General features: G+C 38.6%; 1 protein-coding gene across 2 annotated transcripts in view; it reads right to left on the reverse strand.

Annotated features, from left to right (window-relative positions):
* Positions 1-26,674, reverse strand: part of Rtl4 (retrotransposon Gag like 4) — a 389,540-nt gene that overhangs the window by 128,789 nt on the left and 234,077 nt on the right. Inside the window, exon 3 of one of the 2 annotated variants that reach the window (XM_085684322.2) lies at positions 6,861-6,898. The exons of the other annotated variant lie outside the window; for it this stretch is intronic. The gene's annotated coding sequence lies outside the window, so the exon portion shown is untranslated. The remainder of the gene's footprint in view (positions 1-6,860; positions 6,899-26,674) is intronic. 2 annotated transcript variants of the gene reach the window in all.

A 26,674-nucleotide genomic window follows, 5' to 3' on the forward strand; every position in this document is an offset into this window, starting at 1 on the left:
ATAGTTACATGAGCACGGATCAGTCAGAAGGCATCACTCATTCAGCCTGGGTGAAGACTCAAAAAAGTCACCGTCTCTCAGCTCCTTGAAAGACTGGCAGGTAGCTCTAGCAATGATTCTTCTCACCACTAGCAATCATCTGCTGCTTACAGAGGCTTGATGATGGGCCTTATGAATATTGTCTATTTCACTGCTTTTTTAGAACATTGTAAGTGTCTAAAGCTTCCCAAGTTTTAAGAGCCTCCTTCTTCCCTCCTCCCTCTTCCCTCCTTCCTGTAGAGGAGAGGTTGTTTCCATTAGGAAGAAATAGCTGTACAACTCAGTATTTGTTGATAGAAGAAAGAACAACACAGAAGGAATCTCATAGCAAGATTGGGACTCTTAGCAGTACTGAAAGTCAGAAGCAGCTGAGAATAGATGAAGTGAGGTTCACAAATGAATGTAAACTCTGGAAGCAACAAAAAAAAAGTGTTGAATCTGAGTAAGAGGAATAGAAAGAAGAAATGACAGGGCAAATGGGAGGGAGTAGAAAGAACACTTGGGGATGAGCTAGAAATATAACTCCATGGTAGAGCACTTGCCTAGCATAGGTGAGTTTCTAGGTTCAATTCTTAGCAAGAACAAAAGTCTTTTAGGGTCTTATAATGTGTGTCCTTCTGGGATTTTTACAATAGTTCTGAAGATTCTGCAGTGGTGAAATTATAATTTTAAATCTATGCTCATATATGTGCCCACTAGTGTGCCTATAGCCAGGGTTTCCAGTTTGCCTGGTTAGATTGTTCTTTCTTTTGTAGGGATTGTTTAAGGCAATGGTCCTGAATTAAATGATACACTGCTGACAAATATATAGGGCAGATCCTCATCAGTAAAAAAGTGATAGCTATTGATAGTGGTTTGCTATTTAGAGAGTAGTAAATTAGAGACAGCATCAGGAGGTATTAACAGGAGGAGTAGGAAATGAAAACATTAGAAGTACTTAGAAGTGCTGAAGATGGTAAGTCCATAGAAAAGTGTCAGCATGAAGATCCCTGGGATCCCAGAGGTGGCATATGTACATGAGGTTCCTCACAAATCCAGAGAGAGGAGGCAAGGAACCTGAGATGGGGCGAGGAAGTGCCAAGGACAAGTTCCTCAGCTTTGGGGATTTAGCTTTTTGACTGTTGTGTACACTGATTGTTCTGGAATAAGCTACCTGCTGTGGCCACTCAAGAAACCCTCCTTCTTTGTTCCTACCAGCTACCTGGTAAATACAGTTTCCAAAGAAGGTCATAGAGAATAGTAAATATTGAGTGGAGATGACTCTTAGTTGGTTACAAGTCTGTACCTACTGCCTCTACATAATGCTAGCATGAGACAGAGAATTGTCAAGCAAATGCTCATCTGGTTGTAGTGAGAGACTTCTTTCTACAATGAATTGCCTATTTTTTTTTTTAAATTTCAGATTAACGAAAGCCTTGCTCATTAAGTATTCTGGAGTCTCCGTGGTAGTGGATTTGAAGACTGGCTCTTCCAGTTATTTATGTGATCTAAAGCATAGTATGAAATCTCTCTAAGCCTTGTTCTTTTCGCTGTTTCATATGTAAAGTAACTGTCCCTACACAACCACTATTAGGTAGAAGTGGAGCTAAGGGCATGTGTAAATTCTAGTTGCATGATTACTGTGGGTTTTTTTTCTGTTTTCACACATTGTTCTCTTGACTAGCACACCAAAGCCTACACCCAGAATGTAAACAGACTCTGAACAAATGTGCTTCAAAATCAAATATTCATTGAGCAGAGTGATGCTGGAGCTTAGACAAAGGGGCAAAGTATAGAAATGGACACCTAAACACGCACTTGCAATCAGTTTCCATTTGCAAATCTGTCATTCTTTCTACTCCCAAGTAACATTTGGCAACGTTTTCTGAAAACAAACAAGTTTTGAAAAAACGTGTATCTTCTAGACCTCCTGGTTCCTATCATTCTTAAGCCAGCATCAAGGTGGAGCAATCCTGTCAGATAGATAGCAGAATTTCAGCCTGAGCGTAGAAGGGTCACTCTAGGTCACACAGTGAAATCTCTGAGGGCTAAAAGAAGTCAAGTGACTTACTCCAAGTTCCATAGAAAGTCAGTGGCTGCGTGAGGAGCTGAATTCAAACCTCCTAATTCTTGTACAGCTTTGCAAAGAAGGTAGTGTGGAAAAATGCTTAAAATTGTGCAATATCCTCCCAGTAGAACAGCACTGGCTGAACAATGGCATGTTTTATTCAGGGAATTACAATTGCGTTCCTTCTCCCTCTGCTGAGCTCTGTTTGGCACATTGTCGGTACTGAAAATGGAGTAGTTGTAATTCACTGAGTACTCACTCTCCCTTCTATGGGCATGCAATGTGCACAGCCATTTCATTGCAAGTAGATTGCTCATGTTAACAATAATCAGCATATATGCCCAGTCTAGATCTAGAAAACAGTTGATATCTCCTAAGATATCTCCTAAGATATCTCAAAAACAAAAGATATCATTTTCATTTTTTGAGAGTACTTAGTGTTGTTCCCAGAGCAAAAGGGATTGAGAGGCTTTTAACATTGACAGATGTCAAAGTCAAGCAAGAAATCCCACCATAGGGAATGGGCTCCAGAAAGCCATTTGCTCAGCCTTGATACAAGAAGAGGGCCTTGATCCTGCCTCAAGTTGGTATTGCAGACCTTGTTGACTCCCCAAGGAAGGCCTTAGCCCTCTGGGGAGCAAATGAGGAAAGGGAAGAAAGAGGGGGCAGAAGTAGGGAAGTGAGGGGGTACTTGGGTTGGTATGTAAAATGAAAAGTAAATTTTTTAATAAAACATAATGGCAGGTCTCTAAGTAATATGTCAGTAAATAATCAAAATAAAAACAGGAGATACAGGGAAAGAAATATGAAGGGATAATATGGGATAAAGGAAGCACAAGGAAAGTTGGCTGGAGAATGTAGGAGTTTAATGGGCGAGTCAGAAAGCATTGCCTGTTTCCCAACAATTACTATCATGTAGCACCTAGTACTATATGGATAGCTGTATGAGGATATTTCCAGAAATAGCATCATCAGCTTGCCCTATCTATTGGGTAACTTTTGTTTGTTTTCACATCCCCAGAAGACATGCAATGTATTTCTCCAAATTTCCTTGACCTGAAAACATGTTTGTGGACTGTTCTATCAGAAGTTCCTTTATACAAATAAATCAATAAAAATATACAATTCTATAGATAGTCTATCTATTCTGGGGCTTATGAATATCTGCTCAAAAAATCAAATTCTTCAGCAGCTCTCCTGGTCTGCCATATTGCCATACGCATGCAGTGTGTAGCTGATGGTGTGGAGAACAAAGCTCTCCACACTTCTAAATGAAGTCTCTGCCATTCTGAGGATCTTTCACTTTGAAGGTCTCTGAGGTGTTGGTGGGGTCTTGGGACCCACAAAAAGAAATGACTCAAATCGTGTTCCTAATCATTAGGCAGCCTTGCATGGGCATCAGTCTGAGCAAGGTTGAGTTCCTTCACCTGAAGATTTAGACCTCTGCACCGATTCACACAATCACATTTGAGTTTAAAAGGAGAGAAGTCTGCATTAGCATCTGCTAAGACTAAATGCAACACTGAGGGATAATAGCTAGCTGATAGTAGATATTAGTGTAAAAATACTTAATGTTACATGATAGTAATATAAGAACTGTTATATCCAAATACAAGATAAAACCAATAACATGTTATAGAGTTAATGAACATAAAGTCAAACAATGCCTATATTGGGTCATTAAAATGTAAAAATAACAATGCATTCCAAGTTTGTTCAAAACCCTAAGCCATTTCCCCAGATATTATTTAAACAGTCTTGAGCAAATACAAATCAAGGTGTGGAGGACTTAGGAAGAATAGATAACATTTTAAATGCCAATACATAATTGTTTAGCTCTGAATGAACCCATTAATAGACTTTGGTGTAGAGTAATTTACAATCTCAGAAAATTATATCTTCTCTGCAAATTGAAGTGAACTTATACTATATTATACCCAAAAATAATATTTAAGTGATTCTAAGGAAATGGTCTAAAAGGACCCTAAGCTGGTTGACAGTGCCCCTCAGTACTTAACAAAACACTAGGATGCATGAAAAGATGACCCATAGGACAATGATATGGAAGTTGCTAACCATGATGAAGAGTGCCTCTGGACTTCATTCCATAGGAAAAAGAGTCATTCTCGATCCTTTAGATGGCACTCAGAAGCAACTCAAGTGTTTTCACCTGGAGGCTTTTAACTTCAATTATACATTTTAAGTGAATATATTCATAATTTTAATAAATATATAGAGACAGTGAGAATACAGATAGGAAAGGGTACCTTTTAAACAGAGGTAGTTATGCTTTTCATTGGTTGAAAAATTAAGCTACAAAAGAGCAAGATAAATGTCTCATCTATCAATGTACTCTCATCACCAAGCACAAAACTGAATACGTGTATATGCTCGACCAATAGTTTTTCAGTAAATTAACTGAGCACTAACTAGATGTTGGGCAATAAGCAATTGATTTAAATTATTTCATTTTATTTTAATGTTAACAATTCTAAGAAATACCTTGTGTCATTACCCACATTATTCAGATTAGGAAAATTATATCTACTATTATAGAGATATTTAACCAACCTTATAAAATATATACGCCAAAATCAAGGACTTAAATTCTTGTCATCTTAAATCCAAAGCCAATATTCTAGTATTCTGCAATTTTGTCCTTTCTTCTATTTGGAAATTCAGACACCTGTTTGAGTTCTTCTATACACTATAAACATTTCTGATACCTCATAATAGTGATCTTTAAATAAACAACTCAGCCTCTGAGCATTTTGAATCACACACACACATGATATTTTTATAACCATTAATAAACTATGTCCGTAAATCTGTGATGCAGTTTGTTCTATTAGCATTGACAATTTACCATGAGCCTTTCAAGCACTGTATTATGCAGGATTTCTATTATTTTAGGTATTTTTCACAGCACTATAAAAACGAAGTAGGTGTTACTATAATTCCGATTTTGCAGATCAGAAAATTAAGGTTTCAAAGAGTGAAGCAAATTTTCACCAGGTGACAGAAATAAGATCTGAACCTACACATGTCTTATCCAGGGCTCATGGCATGAGTCATTCACCAATTCACTTTGATGCATGACAAACTAGCCAAACTAACCTCAAAGAACTTACTCTTGCCTTAGCAAGCGCCAACAGGGCTTGCATGAATAGAAGTCTCCTCTATCTGCAATTTTGACTTTGCTTCTGTATTCCATCAAATCTCTACTTCCTCTGGAAAGTCTCCCCTGATTTTTATATAAATGCATACATGCATACAGACACACATATATGCATATTTAGCAATGTATCCTTTGATGCAGTTCTTATCAACAACATCTGTGGAAAATGCAAAAGGTTATTAACCTGAAGCCCCGCACTGGTCTCCAGCCTCTCCGGTACACAATGTTCCCCCATTCTGCTTGACTAGACTAGAGGCTCACATAGTGGCATGCTTTGGTGCACGGGCTATGGCTTTGATCTCTGTCCCCTATCACAGTAACATCAGAACTGCCGGAACTGCTGGAACAGTAGTGTGGCTACAGTGACACAGGAAGGGCACTGCTTTTAAAAATGTACCCTTTATGTTATTGTTTCTCTAACTACTCACCACAGTGTACATTTAGTGCTGAGAGATTAAAAAACACACATAAGCCAAGTGGATAAAAAGTAAAATATCATCATCCAACTACCTAGGGAGAACGTTTGATGACAGTTGAACAGTTCAGTGCACATCCTTTCAGACGTGTTGTAAGCGTACAGGCTTTTATTTCCTTTCCATTAAGACTCAAACTGTTCAAAGTCATTTGTAAACTGCCTTTTCCGTGAAAATGCAGAGCAAATATTTTACAACTGCACTTAATATGTCCTTATACCATTTTGAAAATGACTCCATCATACCTCATCATAAAATGCAGTTGACTTATAATTGAACATTCAAATAGTGTCAATTCTTTACTATTCAAATAACTGAAAGGAACATAAATGATCCTTTCACTAGGAGAGAAATCAAATAAATACGGTATTATTATTCCATAGGATACCTTGCCACCTTTGTACAGCTTCATGGAGAATGCTAAGTGATCACATGAATTCAGAACCAAGATACATTCTTAAGTAAAATGAGGAAAATGCAAAACTGCATGGAAGGACACTTGCTCAGCGATATTAGTTGCAGATTTATTCATAATAGTCAGTATTTGGAAACAACCTAGATGCCCCTCAATTGTGGAATGGCTAAAGACAATGTGGTACATTTACACAATGGAATATAACTCAGCTGTTAAAAACAATGACATCATGAAATTTATAGACAATTGGATGGAATTAGAAAAAAAAGCATCCTGAGTGAGGTAAGCCAGATCCAGAAAGAAAAACATGGTATGTACTCACTCATTAGTGGGTATTAGATATAAAACAAAGGGTAACTGTGCTGCAAGCTAAATAACAAGGAGGGCTCAAGTGGAGGATGCATGATTCCCACTGTGAAGGAAAATAGAATGGACATTGCTAGTGGAGGATGGGAATAGAAACAAGAAGGATAAAGTGGGGGAAGGATAGAGGGATACAGATACAACTGAAATCTAGGGGCATCTCTGAGACGAGCTAGGAACCTAGACCAATGGAAACACCTAGGGATCTAGGAGGCAGATCCTTACTAAGACTCCTAGTGATAGGGGACACGGAAACTGAGTCAGCTATCTCCTGTAACCAGGATAGGCTTCCAGGGGAGGGACTGGGGTACCTCCTTGAGACCCACATACTGAGAGGTAACTCACCTGAGGGCCAGGACCCAGAGACAGGATACCCCAGAGACCTAGGGTAGAAACAAACACAAAAGGCAAAACAGTAATGAAATGTTTCCTAATGGTATTCTGATATATTCATAAGTTGGTGCCTAACCCAACTGTAATCAGAGAGGCTTCACCCAGCAACTGAAGGAAACAGATCAGCGAAAGCAGAGACCCACAGTCAAACTTTAGGCAAAGCTTAGGGAACCCTGTGGAATAGGGGGAGGAAGGACTGTAGGAGTCAGTTGGGTCAAAGGTACCACAAGAACAACCACAGAACCAACTAACCTGTGCTCATAGGGGCTCACAGAGACTGAACCAATAACCAGGGAGTCTGTACAGGACTGACCTAAGTTCTCTGCATACATATATTACAGTTGTACAACTTGGTGTTTTTGTAGGACTCCTAAAAGCGGATTCTGTCCCCTGTTTTGGTACCCCATTCCTCATACTGGATTGTCTTGTTCAGCCTTAATACATGAGGAGGTGCCTAATTTCACTACAACTTGATATAGCAAGACTGTGAGGCCGGCCTGTATCTGAAGAGAAACAGGAGGAGGAGGAGGAATCGATGACGAGGGAGACTGGGAGGAGAGGAAGGAAGAGAAACTTTGGTTGGGATGGTAAAAACATAGATATGTATATATATATATGTGTGTGTGTGTGTGTGTGTGTGTGTGTGTGTGTGGTGTGTATACGTATATATATATATGTGTAATATATATGTGTATATATATATGAAAAAAGAAAGTACTCTGGCATATTATATACAAATAATTATGTATACAAAGATTTTTCTGGAAGTATATATACAAAATACCAAATTATAAGCAATTGTTTTGCCTAGGGAGATATAAGACAAATGATAGGGGTAAGTTTTTTTTATTTTATATCCATTGAAATCATAAAGAATTTCACCTGGGGCAATATATACATATATAAACACCATGGAGATTGAAAAGAACTTTTTTATTAATATTTGTCATGTTGATTCTAGGTGACTTTTCAACATATTGGAGAAAGAAAATCAGGCTGAAATTACCCTGAAACTTAATGCCAGCAATGGTGACAGATAACACTGTGTCAGGAAAACTAAGTCACGGGGAGATCTGAAAGGCAAGCTTGCCACCCTAGTGCAGAGTCGCTGAAGGCTATGTCTCCAGAGATGAGCTATTGCAGACTATAGAGCTGAAGGTGAAAAAAGGGGGTTTCAATTCTGTTTCTACACATAATGGCTCCTCAGCTGTGCTCTCTAACATGATTAAAGGTTGGCGAAAGGACATCAAGGCTGAGAATTTGGCTGTCATTTTACTCAAAGGAGATACACTTTGAAATGAAATCATGGTCAAAATATATGTAAAAATCCTCATAATCATTCATCATGATACAGTTCACTGGTATCAACACAAAATATTCACTTTTAACTTGATGTATATGTCATAGCTCTAGAGTTAAAAGACATTTGATAACTAGTGATCTTAACACAGTACTTCCTGACTTTCCTAGGACAGGGCAGATGGAAAACAATAATGTTTCTATGACACACTGCAGTCAAATTGTAAGTTTACTCATGGCCAGAAGCAAAGACTGTTCATGGACTCCAGCTGCCCCAGTAGCTACCAGACCACCTAGAGAGATCAATAGCTCAGGACATCCATAACTAGCTCAGAGCAGATCAGTATGCCACAGTTTCCCAGCTGGAAAGCCTAGTTCAAAGAAATAAAGGAACCAACTCCCCAAAGCAACAGTTAAAATAAAAATGCCAGCATGAGTACCCTATCATGAATGACTTGTGGTTGGCAAGAGCAGGCTGAAAAAGGAGAAAGGAACAAAGGCCCTTAGGAACTCACTGATGGAAAGACAGTTGGTGTTCCCTTATACAGCTCAAGAGGAAGAAGGCACATGGGCATTGGCTACTATGTTTTACAGTAGGTTGTTGAATCCAGTTTGTTAGGAGTAAAACCTAATTCAAAATCTTCCCCTAACTTTGCTCTCCTGCATTTAAGTCAAGACACGAGTGTTTTGGGGCTTGAGCACAAAATTGGGTTCCCTGAAGAATCTCATTTCCCCTTTAAAGACGATATCTGATTGTGTGGTTCATTCGGGTCAGGAAAAGGCTGTAGTCAAAAGTACTGAGCAGTTGACACTGGCTAACTAGTTGGTGCATTCTTTCCTGGGGAAGACTCTTTCTCCCACTCTCAGAAATCCTTAGTTGCCTGTAGTATTTTATGTAGGTTTGAAGATACCTGAGCTAAATATATATGCATAGAACAACACTCAATGAAAAAAAGAGGCTGCGAATTTGAAAAAGGGAAAGGAGGGGTATATGGGAGAGTTTTGACGGAGGGGAAAAGGGAAGAGGAAATGATGTGATTGTGATCTCAATAAATAAATGTGATTACTTGTAAAGCAATCATTAAGTATCAGACTACACATCCTTCTTTCCAAATACTAAGTTTCATAGGAGATAAAGAATTTAGAAACCCTGAAGAAAATCTTCTATAAACAGTAAGACAAGGAAAAATAGAAGGCCTGATTTATAACACTCAAAGTCAGAGGAAGACTGAGCCCCTAAAGATTTTAAGGCTCTGTTATCATTCCTCAGTCTCCCTCCCTCCTGCTCCCTCTCTGTTTTCTCTCCTCCTTCTCTCCTCTCTCTCTGATATTCCTTCTTTAATTACTTTCTTCCGTTCTCCCTCTCTTATCTTTATGGATATTGACTGCATGTTAGAACTTTTACATGCTATATTTCCTTTAATTTAGTAGATCAAATAAGGCATAGAAAGCAACACTGTCAGAATCTAAGACATACAATAACTATGAGGCAAACCAGACAAAAGTATTCTGAGGTTATAATTAATACTCAATATTAAGGTCAATTGCTGCCCAGACAGGAGAAATGATTTCTAAGTGATGAATTCAGGAATTAATGGCAAACCTGGGACACAGGCATTTTAATCCAATATAATTATACTACTATCATATCATTAGAACCATCAAGCTAACCAATCAATGAATAAATGTGACCATGTGTGTCAGTATCTATGCCTTTTAAAATACTTTGAATACAGGCTTGACTAGGTCTCAGACTTTGTCTGTACTCAAAATACCGCTTGTCAAAATTAGCAGTTCTCAATAAGTAGCATGTATGAAAAGATCTACAGTTAGAGCTGCCACTGTCCTGATAAGTGTGTCCCAAAACATCCAATACACTTTTCTGTGCTGTACCTCTATTAATTCAATTCATGAAGCCTCATGAGAAATCTAGCATAAATTAACATACATATTGTATCATAAAAATTTTGATAGGCATTCTCTGAGAAAGAGATCTAGAAAACAGCGACTACACTATGGCCAGAAGACTATACTATAATTTTACTTAGGATTTAAGGAAGAAAACAGAAGTAAGAAGCATGAATAATATTACCTTCTGTTCCAGTACATTGTAGCAGATTAGACAAACCTTAGTGGAATGCAGAGAAAAGCATTTGCCCTTGATATATGAAGAGATAAACAGGAACACAGGTTTTCCATTTTCACTGTGTCCCATCCTTTGAAACTAAGAATATCTGAAGGAGAGAAAAGCCATGAAAGAGAAATAAAAACAAAAATGGATTTGCATAGGGTGTAAACTCAGAAAAGAAAAATAAACAGGGAAATCCTGTTTTGAACTGTGACTGAGAATAATCACTTACTGAGTTTCGAAAGAGGAAAAGTGTGTGTGTGTGTGTGTGTGTGTGTGTGTGTGTGTGTGTGTGTAATATCTCAGTGACTTTGAAGAAGTCATCAAACTATGGTATGCAAACCATGTAAAAAAATTTGATTCTCCGTAGTTCCTGGAACACTGTGGGAATTCTAGAGCAGACACAAAGCTTACACACACATACACACACACGCCCCATAATAACTAATATTATAAAGAGTAAATGGACTAATGGGAAGAACTGGGAAATTATAAGGCAACCAAAATAGTATTTGAATTGACTGAGTTCAGGTCCTTCAATATGGCTGGAGTTTGGGGACACAGGTGGAATGGTGATGAGACTGGCGAAAGAGCAAGTAAGGGCCAGGTGCAATAAAAGGAGATGTTGTGTACTGCAAGGGAGGCCTTGGCCCCTGCCGCTCATGAAACCTTAGCCTGTGCTCCTCGTGAAATCTCAACTTTACTGAAAGAAAAGCACTTTGAATCCTTTCTCCAGACTGCACGGAAAATGAAGGAGGTAGGTACCCAGCAGTAATTTTAGCATCAATGAATATATTTCAACAGTATTTTTATTACTATATTTCAACAACATGAATAGAACAGATTATTGTCACTTGCTTAAATTTAGAATTGAAATATGGGGAAGAAGCCTTCATGCAGTATACATTCTATCCAAATTACACAGTGAGTCCAAAAGAATAAAAAATATACTAGTTTAATGAGCTGTACTCAGGTGTATGGTGAACCTGGCATAATAGATAATGAAAATACAAATGGGAAATATCCATTATGATCATTTTCTCTGGAATCCCTCCTATCAGCTATGGATGAAAACAATTGTCCACAATACATAGAAACTATCAGCACAGAAGATTTCTATGAGGGTGAACTTGGATAATGGCGTGGAGAACAGATAGGATGTCCCCTGTGTGGGATCCTGTCGGGTCTCATGTATAGGGTTCTCTGTGGCCTCTGATTTGTGCAAATAGGCAGTTGACAGCAAGGGAAGTGAAGGAAATAACTGGAATGGGCCTTTGCAGAATGCGACTTACTGAAACCACTTGAGAGCAAGGACTGAAGAGGGAAGAAGTGGCGTATACGTATACACTTCAAGGAGGAATGAAGACAGGCAGCTTGTGAATACAACCAAAAAGCAGTAGTGCTCTGGAGGCCCGAGAGAAGGAAGATGCTAAAAGGATGGGCAAGGCAACAAGATCAATTAGGAACAAAAGACTATGAAAAGGGAGATGAAAGAACGTGTCAGCACTTCTCTGGAGACGTTTACTGCGAAGTCTATGTAAGAAACAAATAAACTTTGATACACTTAGAGGAAAGAAAGCTATCTTCAAGGAACAAGTAGCTCTTATGATGCACACAAAAAGGCCTCTGATCGAGAAGCTGTCGGCTACACTACACTATGATTCAACATTCTAAGTCTTAGGAGGCAGAAGTGTTATAAAAGTTGAGTTACAAGAAAATTCCTTTGCAGCAATATCTGATTATGCTAGAGAAACAATGGCCCTTTTGGTCAGAGCTTCATTTTCCAAATCCTTAGCTGGTTCAGTTTGGTGCGACTATTAAAATATTCACTAAACTGGAGCATTCAGAGAGCGAAGATCAGGGATTCAGGTTGCTAATTGCTAATGAAATAAACAGGTTAGGGTTGGAAGTGTAAAATTCCTTATAGGCTTATCTGTTTGAAAACTTGGCTCTCAGCTGAGGCCAGTGATGTAGGATATTGTGGGACCACCTAGTAAATAGGATCTTAACAGAGGGAGTGAGATATAGGGAGAAGGTCTTCTGATTTATAGCCCAACCTGGTTCTGGCCCAAATTCGCTGCTTTCTTACTTGCCGTGGTATAAGCAAAGAGCTTTTTGTTCCTACTTCCACTGCTGCAAACAGTCATGAATTCTGCCATGCCTTCCCTTCCGTATTAGACTATGTCCTTTTAAACTATGAGCCAAAATAAAGTTTCTCTCTCTCTCTCTCTCTCTCTCTCTCTCTCTCTCTCTCTCTCTCTCTCTCTCTCTCTGTGTGTGTGTGTGTGTGTGTGTGTGTGCTTATTTTATCACAGTAATGAGAAAAGCAACTCATAGAGTTGCATTTTTTTAAAAAAAAACCTGAAATTTTTAAATGAACATGCTGATTTCTCCAGTGCTTAGCCAGATGAGTACAGATTCTGCCCTAACTCCGAACATTCTTTCCAGTGTCCCCAGAATCGAGCCTGGATTCCATACCCAGTGTTCTGGCCTAGTTGGGCCAACCTTGTCTATACCATATTCAACTTCCAGTCTTCCCACAGTAACTGCCCCGCCTGCTCCAGACCCAGACCCACAGGCTCATCCCAAGGCTCAGCTAACCTCTCCACCCAGGCAGATCCTGCACATCCTTCTCTAGGGTCTTGCTGAGTGACTCCACCTGATCCTTTCCTCCACACACAATTCTCATTCCCCAGATCTATCCCCAAACTCCAGGCAAGGACCAGGATGCATTCCTTACAAATCAATCCATTCCCCTCTGTCCATCTGAGACATACACAACCTAACCCACACATTCTTTCTCTCTCCCCAACTTGCATATCAGACACAGAAATAACAAAAGTAGTCTACATGCCCAGAGTTCGTCACAAAAATGCAAACAGGAGAAATCAAGATAACATCTCCAATCTGAAAACCCACCAGGCCAACAGAGTTGTTTTTCCATTAGAATTACCTAGATGAATTCCAGAACATAGAATTTAAAAGAGCAATTATAAAGTACATCAAAGAATTAAAATAAATTTAAAAAGACTTGAGGAAACAGTTCAATAAACTTAAGGAGAAAGAACTTAAAGAGACTTAAAGAACTTAAAGAACTTAAAGGTCTTTAACAGACCTGAGTGAGCACTGCCCAATAAAACACAAGCATAAGGCTTATGGAAATGACAACAACAATTAAAAAGTTTAAAATTAACTTCAATAAAGAGAAACATTTAAAATAATTTAAACTGAAACGAAAAGAGAATCAAAACCCAATAACGCAATTAGAAAACTCAAAGGAAATCATTGTACGTAGAATGAATCAAGCAGATAGATATCAGGACTTGAAGTAGAGAATCAAAGCCAAATAAGCAAAGAATATGAAATAAAATTTAAAACATAGGAAGAGAACATATAGGAAATGTGAACCATCATGAAAAGTCCAAACTTTCAAGTTATAGGCATAGATAAGGGAGAAAAATCGCACATCAATGATGTAGACCATGTCTCCAACAAGATCATAAAAGGAAAATTTCCAAAACTTAGGAAAGACATATTTATACTGATACAAGAAGCATATGGAACACCAAGTAAACAAGATCAGAATAGGAAATACCTATTATTGGTAAAGCACTAAGTACACAGAACAACAACAAAATGAGTATTGAAACTGCAAAAGAGCCACAAGTCATATATAAAGGTAAACTCAATGATAAGAACTGATTTCCCACTGGAAACATGGAAAGCAAGAATAGCCTAGGTCAATGCATTCTCAATTCTAAAAGACTTTGTTGGTCAACCTAGACTAAATATACCCAGTAAAACTATCTGCCACAGTTTAAGAAGGTTAAAAAAATTTTGTCCAAATATAAACATTCTACAAATTTATATACAGTATTCAAATTCTACATAAAATATGTGAATCAATACTTCTGTCTAAAGAGAGGAATAAGTAGAGCAAATACCTGAAGAAAAGGAAAGGAAAAGAAGCCATAATGCCAAAACACAAAGGACTACCAAGAAAACAAACAGTATCAAAACTAAACAATGCAATGACTGAACTCAACATACACCTTTCACTAATTATAACTTTAAATAATGATTGCCTCAATTCTCAAATCAAAAGACACAGGCTAAGCTGGACTGTTGATTACTTTCGTCCTTCGGATGCTTTTCTGGCATCTTCTAGCATCATGAAAGCTAGTCCTCAGGGAGGAATCTTTCAGGTCAGAACCAGGCTGGAGGACCTGTAGATCCTGTGTCTGAAAGCGTGTGGTGTCTTCAGCAGTAGGGACCGGACCTGCCATATATACAGAAGTAGGGGTTTGGAAAGAAATAGTAGTGATTTATAATATTTTGTGAGTCTTTTGGACCAACAAGTGAAACGAGGACTTTTCACACTTTATGTGAGGACTTTTATCTTAGATGGCCTATGGCTCTTGGAGGGAGCATTAGCAACCAAGAGGGAAATTTTTAATTTAAACTATTTCTATCTATCTATCTATCTATCTATCTATCTATCTATCTATCTATCTATCTATCTCTATGTATTTACAAAATAACTTATAATAATGACCAGCATGGCATAATAAACCTAAGCATGCAGTAATGGTGTGAACACCATGAAGGTACCCAAAGCTCTCTAATTAGATTCAAGACCTGATCAACAAGAAGAAAATCACACTTAGTACTGGAAACTGAGGCAGTTCCCCTGGACTAGTGAAGTCATGGATCTTGGAGAAGAACCTACAACAACCAATTATCTATTAGACCAGCATAATCCTTAACTACATTCTAAACATTTGCCCTTATCCCTATCACAGGTAAGTATAGTCCTCATCCCTCATTATGGGAACTTGTCTTGACAACATATAGAGAGCATTACTGAAAACAATAACCAATCAAAACACAGAGTTGTGGAGTAAGTCCCAACTAGTGTATCTACAATATAACTACTGTACTGAAGGCTCAAGGATCATTACAGAAGAGCAGATAGAAAGACTCTAAGAGCCAGAGGAACTGCGAATTTGCTGTGGCAGTGTATATTCTAGAAATATCAGAAGCTACTCCAAGGAGTCTCACCAACATGACTGCGTAAACATTATTTGAACAAGAATGACAGCAGCAGACATCCTTAATGCTGACAGAGGAATGCTCATAAAGCCTTAACTGTAAACAAAGTAACTACAAACAACTAAGAAATGCTGAGAACAAGAGAAATAGTCTTCCCCAGAGAAGAATATAGCACACCAATTGATGATCTATTACCACATAGTCATCCCAAAAGCATATATCCAAGTAATGTTATACAGACTGAGCAGGATGTACTTATATATAGGATTTCATATATATAAAACCTTATATGCATCAAGCAGTGGTGGCACACACCTTTAATCCCAGCACTTAGGAGGCAGAGGCAGGCAGATCTCTGTGAGTTTGAGACCAGACAGGTCTACAAGAGTTAGTTCCAGGACAGGCTTCAAAGCTACAAAGAAACCCCATCTCAAAAAACAAAAACAAAAAAAATAAAAAATAAGCAAACAAATAAAATCTTATATGTAACATTTAACAAATATTTGAGAGGGAGCAAGGGAGGGTGTCTGAGGATTTGGAGGGAAGGAAGGAAAAGGGAAAATTGTGTAACAATATTATAATCTCAAAAATTAAAAAGAAAAAGAACATGCTAGATATTTTTGAAAAATTTAGATTAGAAACATTGGCATTGATAACTGTGTAACATATTTAAATACATGACAGATAAAGAAAGATATTGGCAGATAAATGATTGAATTATTGTGTATTTCTAGGAAAAGTTGAAAATATCTAATACACTGCCATCATCTCTGATATCTCTGTTTGTGTTGTGTCTTCCAAGGGTCCTTAAGCTACAGTACTTGATCATTTTATTTTAGTATTCAATTCGATGGGAATTTGTAAGATAGGTGCATCATTCATAAGTGTATATAATACAAATATTTTAGATAAATATATAAATATATATTTCATATACACTTATGATATATATATATATATGGGAAAGAGAATCAATATCATTTATCAGCTTCTCAAAGTGGTCATAAATCATTCAAAGATGAAGAAATCCTTTCAAAAATGTTATATTTACAATGAACAGTTTGTTCAAATAAATATTGTTTTATTTAAAACCCAGCAACTTAGCATTAATACTTAATATTTGGCCAGTTAGTTCTGCCAATCAGTTCTTGACACTAGGCAATCAAGAACCACGTATTTAAATCTTCTTACGGTCAGGAAAACTTTTAGGTTGTTCAAGATAACTAGGCAGGAGAGGAATAGGTGGGGCTGCCAGGTAGAAAGAATAAATAGGAGAGAAGAAGGAGAGAACAAGAAAAGGAGGGGAGGAGGACACCATGTATCAGCAACCCAGCAACACAGCCACAGAGTAAGAAGGAAAAAAAGAGATACAGAAGAAAAAAAGGTAAAATCCCAGAGGCAAAAGGTAGATGGGATAATTTTAGAAAGACTGGCTAGAAATAAGCAAAGTTAAGCCTGGGTATTCAAGTAAGGATAAATCTGTATAATTATTTGGGAGTTGGGTGGTGGGCCCCCAAATAGCAGATAATAAGAAAAAAAAAAAACTCTAGCTATCTTTTAAACAGTGAAGGTGTCTCAACAGTATTTTCTTCAGAAAATAGTATAAACTAGAAACTTTTATGATTTTAATTAGATTTCTTGCAGTGCCAGAGAAGGAACTGATTTTGATCAAGAACCATCCCTTTTGATTTGCCCCAAAGTAGGCATGATTCTTCCAGATGGCCTAATGTTCAGAGGATGGCTTGGGAAAGTGTTTCTCATTCTTAGATTCCGGCATCAACAAATAGCTTCCAGGAGATAAAGATAGCAGGTAATTATATCTTTGCAATAGCTCACTTAAAAATTATGGAAGCTTTAAAAATACAAATGGATAATGGATAGTGCCTTCAGCAGAGTTGGCAGCTAAAGGGCAAAACTATGCAGAAGGAAAAATTAGATATAAGAGGAACATGTGTCTACTAGTAGATCTAAAGTTTTCAGAATTGGCTGTATATCTAGAAAATCAAGGTCAATAATGGAGATCCCCATCTGACTCAGCCAGCCATAGAAATAAAGATGAAAGCACTCCTAACACAAGGTCTAGTTTGTCACATATATCTCTCCAGCCATTTTGTCCACATAGATCATAATGGTCATCATTGACATTATCTTTGAATTACAGAAAACAAGATCCCTAAGAAGATTAAAGACCTGACTGAGGTCCACAATGGCTTTTCCTTTGATTTTCTGCAATCTGTCCATGTTGCTTTAAGGAATGCCTTGGACAGAAGCATTCATAAGTTCAGTAGGAAGAGCAAAGGTGCTCTCTTCACACAGCAGACATGTTCTTGGGAAGTTACATGTAAGTCACAGACTAAAATCCAGCAAGGAGTACACAGTTTGCTCTGCTAAAAGGGGGTTTACATTTATCAGTATGGCTCTTTAAAAATACTATGCACACAGAAACTATGTAACATATTATATATATTAATATTTTTCTTACCAACCACTATATATACATATTCATCCCTTCTTACACACAGAAAGATGGATTGAGCTATTTTACTACAATCTGTGATGAAATATCTAAGTTCCTTCACAACTTATTAAGAAAACAGATGCCCACTTATGAGTGAGTACATACCATGTCCATTTTTCTGGGTCTGGGTTACCTCAGTCAGGATGGTTTTTTCTAGTTCCATGAATTTGCATGCAAATTTCAAGATGCCATTGTTTTTATGTTAAGTAGTACTCCAATGTGTAAATGTGCCACACCTTCTCTATCCATTTGGCATCTAGGTTGTTTCCAGGTTCTGGCTATTACAAATAATGCTGTTATGAACATAGTTGAACAAATGTCCTTATAGTATGACTGAGCATTTTTTGAGTATATGCCAAAGAGTGGTTTTATTGGATCCTGAGGTAGGTTGATTCCCAATTTTCTGAGAAACCACCATACTGATTTCAAAAGTGGGTGTACAAGTTTGCATTCCCACCAACAATGGAAGAGTGTTTACCTTACTCCACATTCTCTCCAACATAAGTTATTATTGGTGTTTTTGATCTTAGTCATTTTGACTGGTGTAAGATGGTATCTCAGATTTGTTTTTATTTGCATTTTCCTGATGGCTAAGGATGTTGAACATTTCCTTACGTGTCTTGGCCATTTGAGATTCTTCTGTTGAGAATTCTCTGTTTATTTCTGTACCCCATTTTGTAATTGGGTTATTTGGAATTTTGATGTCTAATTTCTTGAGTTCTTTATATATTTTGGAGATCACTCTTCTGTCTCATTTGGGGTTAGTGAAGATCTTTTCCCATTCAGTAGACTACATTTTTGTCTTATTGACTGTGTCCTTTGCTTTACAGATGCTTCTCAGTGGATACTAGCTGGAAAGCAAAGGATATTGAGCCTATAGTTTATGATCCTAGTGAAGTTGGGTAACAAGGCAAAAACTAAGAAAAACATACCTAGATCCACCTGGAAAGGGGAAATAGGGAGGATCACCTGACAAGATTGAGAACATGGGGGTGGGGGGAGTAGGGAGAGTGGAAAAGGAAGAAGAGGGGAAAAGAGGAGGGGGAGGAGAACTTGGAAGGGACAGATAGTCAAGACAAAGGAAGGACAGAGATGAGAGCAAGGAAAGAGATATCTGATTGAGGGGGCCATTATGGGGCTAGCAAGTGACCTGGAACTAGAGAAATTCCCAGGAATCCACAAGGATAACCCCAGCTAAGACCCTAAGCAATAGAGGAGAGGGTGCCCAAACTGGCCTTGCCCTGTAGTCAGACTAATGAATATCTTAAATATCAACATAGAACTTTCACACAGCAACAGATGGAGACATAGGCAGAGACCTGCATCAGAGCACTGGACTGAACACTCAAGGTCCACTTGAAGAGTGGGAGGAGTGAGAATATGAGCAAAGAGGTCAAGACCATGGTGGGGACACACACAGAGACAGTTTACCTGAGCTAATTGGAGCGCATCAACTCCAACCAGACAGGGAAGGAAACAGCATAGGTTCAAACTAGTCCTTCTGAATGTGGGTGACAGCTTTATGACTGGGGCAGATTGCAGGGCCACTTGCAGTGGCACCAGAATTTGTCCCCACTGCTTGTACTGGCTTTTTAGGAACTTATTCTCTTTGGACGGATACTTTGCTCAGCCTAGATACAGTAGGGAGGGCCTTGGATCTTCCCCCATAGCAATGTGCCTTACCCTCTCTGAGGAGTGGATGGAGGGTGCACTGAGGGGGTAGGTGGAGGGAATGGGAGGAGGAGAGGGAGTGAGAACTGGGGTTGCTATGTGAAATGAAAAAGTATAGTTTGTTTTCTTTTAAAAGTAAAATAAAAATAAAATGAAAAAAAAAGCAAATATCAAGTTGTTAGGTTTCTAAAATTGCAGTTCAGGGAAATTTCAACTTAATTGGTGTTATAAACCAAATCTTCCAGTGAATCCTGTTTAAAGGAAATATGCACACAGGATATCATGTTTTGTTTTCTCTAATGGTAATCACCACATTTCACAGAATGGTAAACTCAGTACTTTTTCAGGTATTCTTGGAAATGAAGGCACACAGATATTCAGTGTGGGGAAAAAGAGAGATCCTTACTTTGCTAGTGGTTACCCAGTAGTACTGCCAATGTCTCTGAATTCAGAGAGAAGTTTTCTTTTCTTTCTTTTTCTTTCTTTCCTTCCTTCTTTCTTTCTTTCTTTCTTTCTTTCTTTCTTTCTTTCTTTCTTTCTCTCTCTCTCCTTCCTTCCTTCCTTCCTTCCTTCCTTCCTTCCTTCCTTCCTTTCTTTCTTTCTTTCTTTCTTTCTTTCTTTCTTTCTGTTGTTCTTTGTTTTTGAGACAGGGTTTCTCTGTACTGTAGCTTTGGAGCCTGTCCTGGAAATAGCTCTTGTAGACCAGGCTGGCCTCGAACTCACAAAGATCTGCCTGTCTCTGCCTCCCAAGTTCTGGGATTAAAGGTGTATGCCACCACCACCCAGCTCAGAGAGAAGTTTTCTATGAGAGGAAAAGGACTAATGGACTACACAGACTTTTTATTTTTAAATAATCAAGTAAGAGTGCAAAAGCAGAAGATAGTGAAGACTCTTCTATCATTTTGGCTTCCTTGGGTGAGAAATTAATTGTGCTATGAGCAGCTCCCTGAATGTACATCAGACCCGACAAGCAGATTCAGATATTTTCAGAGACTTTAACAGGAGAAAAGAGCATGGAGAATACAAGAAAAAAAAAAAAACAACACACATTCACTCTAGAACTTATTGACAAGATTAATTGCCTCATAACTGCTTTAATAAAAAGACTTCAAGCATATTGCAACTATAATTATCCATAAAACACCTAATAAATTCAATTTCTCCAGAAATTACCCTGCTCCAACTGGGGAGTGTAGGAGAAGTGGGGGAGGAGGCAATTCTGCTCTTTGGAGGGCAGGGAGGATAGAAGGAGAAAGACAGAGGTTTGAGGAGCTAGACAGTTCTTAATTGGTTCAAGCACGTAGGGCTGGGTAGTTTTATTCTGCTTTTCACTTTGTGATGTTTCATAGTGATCTATGTGTCAATTGATTTGCAGGTCAGTGTTTCTGTTTAAAAGAATTTTTTGTGTTTTTTTTTCTTTTTCAAGATAGGTCTTCTCTTTAGCTTTGGAGCCTGTCCTGGAACTAGTTCTTGTAGACCAGGCTGGTCTTGAACTCACAGAAATCTGCCTGTCTCTACCTCCCGAGTGCTGGGATTAAAGGTGTGTGCCACTACCACACACAATATTTAAAAGAATTTTTAAAATGACTGTCACTTGCTTTTTTTCTGTGACCATAGCTGCAGTCTCTGTTTGTATATACAAAAATACTTACTTATGTATGCACAAATTTAGTTCCAGTCGTCTTTAATATGTATATTCCATTTCTCATTCTGGTCACATTGCTCCTGATTAAACTGAAAGCAAGGAAACACTGTTCCATGCTAATTCCCACACTTGCTTCACCCTGCTACCGAGGTCACAATCTACCTGCCTAATGGTTGCTTAAAGCACATTTCCAATGTTTCCACTTCTTTGTTCCCTGAGGCAGACATGCTCAGAGATGGTAATATCCCCCTCCTTTCTATGTGGAACATTTCTAGCTTGGGTCCTAGTCCTACAAACTGCTGCTATGCCCTTGCTGTAAAAGAAGTACAATGACAAAGGGCTGAACTTTACACTGGAAGTCAAAATGAGCCTAGACCCCCTCAAGGGCCATAACATTCTGTGCCAAGTCACTAATTTTATCAAATGTTAATTCCTTTAAATGCCATTTTTTAATCTCTGAAAATGTCAATTCAGTAACACAATTTGTACCTTCAACTTCACAGGGAGATACGATGATATATACAAGAAAAGGACAAATACATGCAGAATGCTTTCACTACTTCATACCTATTTTTCTAAATTCTGAAACAATAATTCCGTGTTAATTATTCTGCTATCAACCACCCTAAATGAATAGACAGGGAGCCCAGTCACAATGGATACATTTGCGACACAACTTGCACACCTAAGGCTAGTGGACCATTGGAGAAGAGGGGGAGGACAGATTGTAAGTATCAGAGGGACTAGAAGTTTGCTGTGAGATCGTGTCTACTAGAAATGTCAGAAGCTACACCCATGAACCTCTTCAATATGACTACCTAAGCATGTCATGAACAAGGAGCATACCAATAGACACGCTAGCGTGGATGAAAGGCCCCAACCCTATAAAAAGAAACACGGGTGACTGAGAGTGGGAGAAATAATCTTCTGCAGGAAGAGCACACCAATTGGTTATCCAATTCTAATGGCCAGAACTGAAAACATGCATATAAATAACATTATATAGACTGAAGAGTATGCATTTATGTGTTTAGGAGCATACATTGTGGTGGTTTGAATGAGAATAGCTCCATAGGTTCCTATATCTGAATGCTTGGTCCGTTGTTGGTGGAACTCTTTGAGAAGTATTATGAAGTGTCCCCTAACAACAAGTGTCCCCTTCTCCAACAGGAGAAGGGGCTTCAAGGTTTCTCTCTCTTTCCCCCTCCTTCTCTCCCTCCTTCCCTCCCTCTCTCCCTCTCTCTCCCTCTTTCTCCCTTCCTCCGTCCCTTACCCCCACCCTCCCCTCATGCTTCTGGATCAGATGTAAGCTCTTGGTTACCACTCCAGTGTTTTGATGCCAGCCTGCCTGCTGCCATTTTCCAGTCATAGTGATCATGGACTGCAAATCTCTGGAACTGTGAGCCCCCGAATTAAATGCTTTCTGAGTTTCATTTGTCATGTTGTAGTGTCACAGAAATAGAAAATGAACTAAAGCATATATGTATATAAGAATACATGTATTTATATAATAATTAAAGCAAAAGGAAGTCAGAAATTTGAAAGAAAGTAGGGGTATATGGAAAAATCTGAAGTGAAGAAAGGGAAGGGGAAAATTATTTAATTATATTATAATCTCAGAAACTACAAGAAATAATTTTTTAAAAGAACTATTAAGTTAATTAAGCCAGGTACAGAAAATAATTATTGTGCTTTTCTGTTCACAGCTTAAGCTGAGAAATTGAGTATTAGCAAAGCTGAACTATGTGTCCAAGGTTACCAGCTTGAATCCATCAGCAGGACTGCATTGCTGTGACTCCAGTGGGCTTTGTCTTTTATGAACTCCATGTTAAAATGTAATAGCTATTACAAGATTTCAAGAGGTGAGACCAGGTGATATTTTTAAGACAAGCTTTGTGATTTGCCATAGTAAATGCACTAATCTTTTCACTCTATTAAGGAACTGATAGATGTGTTAAGTGGCTTTTCAGTTCTTTGACAAGATGCCTCAAATGATCAACTCAAAAGGAGGCAAGATCTATTTAGGGAATGGGATAGAGGAAGACAGAAAGAAGAGAGAAACAGGAAGACAGTGAGAAAGAGAGAGAGAGAGAGAGAGAGAGAGAGAGAGAGAGAGAAGAGAGAGAGGAGAGAGAGAGGAGATTCTCCTATCTCCTTAAAATGCATACTTCAAATGACCCAATGGCTTCCTTTCGGTTCTACCTTCTAAAGACTGTGCTGTACCTCACAGTAGTGAGTGACCAAGCTTGTGACTTATAACCTTCCAATTGGGAAGTTTTAGTTTCAATTATAGCAGTGTCCTAATATATTCTCTGGAAAATGGTTTGCTACAAAAGCCATAATGTACCAGTCCAGCCTGGACAAGTTTCATGCCAGGTTAGGCTATACAGAAAAATTCTGTCTGAAAACAAAGCAAAAACAAAAAGAAGTCCAAAAGTACATTAATCCAACTTGACTATGCTTTGTGAAATCCAAATCTTTCATGACAGAGACCCTCTGGGGACTCTGCAAACAAAAGACTATTTAGATGATGTAAACCTGTGATATTGAACTAAAACCGTGAGCCAAAATTAGTGTATTTCCCTTACCATTCCCAGTCCTGGACTGTTGTGTCTTAATAGCCAAGAACAAGCTAAGATATGTATGAGCCTCCATCCACAGGTTCAAGCCAGTGGTTCATCTGTAACACAATACTGAGCTGCATAAGTAGGAATGTGCAATATTAATAAAATCAAATTTAAGCAGTACCCATTTACAAATCCTGCAGTACAGAAGACACTAGAAAGAAAACTTCAACCACACACAAGAAATAAATAACTCTAGGCCAGCAAATCAAAAGGAGGTAGAACACACACCACAAAAACAAAGTAACAGAAATCAACAAATACCGCTCATTGGTCAGAAGCAAAGCACAAAGGTCCATAAGCCCGCAGATCTTGAGAGAAATCAGGAATGTTAAGCACAGGAATATAGGAACCTATGGAGCTATTCTCATTCAAACCACCACAATTACATTGTCTTTCCAATGGGAAAGATGAAAAACCTGTTCTTCCACCCAGAAACCTGAGAACTGGAAATGATTAAACTGCCTGGTGATCTGAGCTATCTCTTGGGCCAGGCCATATCAAGCTCCCAGAGATAGCTTGTAATCTAAATGACCCTTATAGCCAGAGGCTCCTCCAAGCTCCCACAACCAGGACAAGAGGTAGATAATAGCCCAAATTACCTCTATACTATCGGTATGACTGAGACCAGACAAGACCTTTAGGCCCTTGAGCTAATACAAGTAGCCTATCTCTAGAACCCATCTTCTTGGAGGAAATGACATGTACCCTGAGTTGAGTCTGAATGTAATTGTACTTTGTGCACCAGGGATTGTATTACACCAGGAAACCATTTTTTCAAATTGTATTGGGCTTGAATACATTGGGAATAAATCACCTGTTATTAGACCGCCGAAAATCTGATCTGGTGGATGAAGTCAACCTGCACTGGGTTTTCATTCTTATCTTTTGCATAATTTGCTTCCCTGTATGACACCTGTGTAGAAGGGAGCCACGGGCTGTGTTCCCGCCTGCCACCCAGGTAGCTTTACCTGAAATATTTACACGGAAACTGTATTCTTTTAAACACTGCCTGGCCCATTATCTATAGCATCTTATTGGCTAACTCTCACATCTTGCTTTAACCCATATTTAGTAATCTGTGTAGCACCACGAGGTGGTGGCTTACCGGGAAATATTCAGCATGTCTGACCTGGGGGCTAGCTGCACACCTGCAGAGACATCCCTCAGTCATTGATAATTTTCAACATCAGATCTCAATTCCCCTATAAAAAGACACAGAGTAGCAGAATGGATGTTAAAACGGGATCCCTCCTTCTGCTGCATCCAAAAAACATACCTTAACATTAAAAATAGACATCATCTCAGGATTAAAAAAAGATATTCTAAGAAAATGGACTAGTGTGCCAATTTTCATATTGGACAAAATATACTTCAAAACCATACTAATCAGAAGAGATAGGAAAGGACATTACATATTCATTCAAAGAAACTATCTACCAAGAGGACACTATAATTCTTACCATCTATGCACCAAAGCAAAAGCACACTCAAGTTTGTAAAAGAAAAACTACTACAGTTAAATTGTACCTTAAACCTCACACACTGGATAGTGAGAGACTTCAATACTCCACTCTTGCCAATACATGTCATCCAGACAAAAATCAAATAGAGAAACACTGGAGCTCATGTCACAAAACAACTGGACCTAACGTATATTTGCACAGCATTTCACCCAAACACAAAAGAATATACCATCTTCTCAGCACCTCATTGACTAGAATAGGAGGGTCAACCAGGGAAGCAGAGGTAAAGAGGGGACAAGGGAGGGAATACAGGGAGAAACTGACAAAATAAAGGGCCATTTGAGGGATCATATGGAAATCTGATACAGTAGAAACTTTCTAAGTTATATACATATATGAGATAGAGCCCAATTAGACATTTCTCATCACAAACGAAATTTCAGTACTGGCATTGGGTTACCTCTAATCAAGTTGTTGGTCAAAGAGGTCCCATGGGATGCCCAAACAACATAGGTTGTTACAACGCCTACACAAACTGACAGCAAGACCCGATTGCTGAAAACAATACCTATACAATCCATTGAACATGAAGAAGTAGAGCTAGTGTCTCCCTAGAGCCTTCACCCTACTGCCTAGTGTTCTTGTTATGAAAAGATACTCTTCATGTATCTACTGAATGAGAAATGTAAACCCCAGTCCAGCAACAAACCCTTCAGTCTACAATGCTGTCCTGCCCACACGATAAACTAGTGCAATGGTGACACAAAGCCAACATCTGGTTTGACTTAAGACCTACTCCAGTGCCGTGCTCAGTCATCTTCAGAGAAGTCGCCTCCTGAAGTATATGGGAACAAATGCAGGGAACCATTGTCAGACATCACACAGTGAGTGAGTGACACTGGAACACTCAGTTCTAAATGGGATGTCTCCATCAAATCCCTCCCCTCAGAGTTTAGGAACCAACTAGGAAGAAGAAGTAGAAATAATGTAAGAGGCAGAGGGGGTGGAAAACACCAAGAAAACATGAGCCTCAAAATAAACTGAGCAAAGCTCACATGAACTCACAGAGACTGACGCAGCACGCCCCTGGCCTACACATGTCGCTACCAGGTCATCAGCATATATATTACAGAATTCAGTTTAGCATTTTTATGGGACTCCTCAGTGTGGGAATGAGTGAGTGGGTCGCTGATTCATGTGCCTTCTCCTTGGTTCTTTTTCTTCTGTTGGTTTGTCTTGTCCAACTTCGATATGATAGTTTTTGTTTTGTCTTATTATATTTTACTTGTTATATTTTTTAAAATGCAAGAATGGATAAAGGAAAATCCAGCCACTAGGTTAGTGGCTAACAACTGAACTTTAA

This window comes from Myodes glareolus, chromosome X, assembly GCF_982192425.1.
Source record: "Myodes glareolus chromosome X, mMyoGla1.1, whole genome shotgun sequence".
NCBI lineage: Eukaryota > Metazoa > Chordata > Mammalia > Rodentia > Cricetidae > Myodes > Myodes glareolus.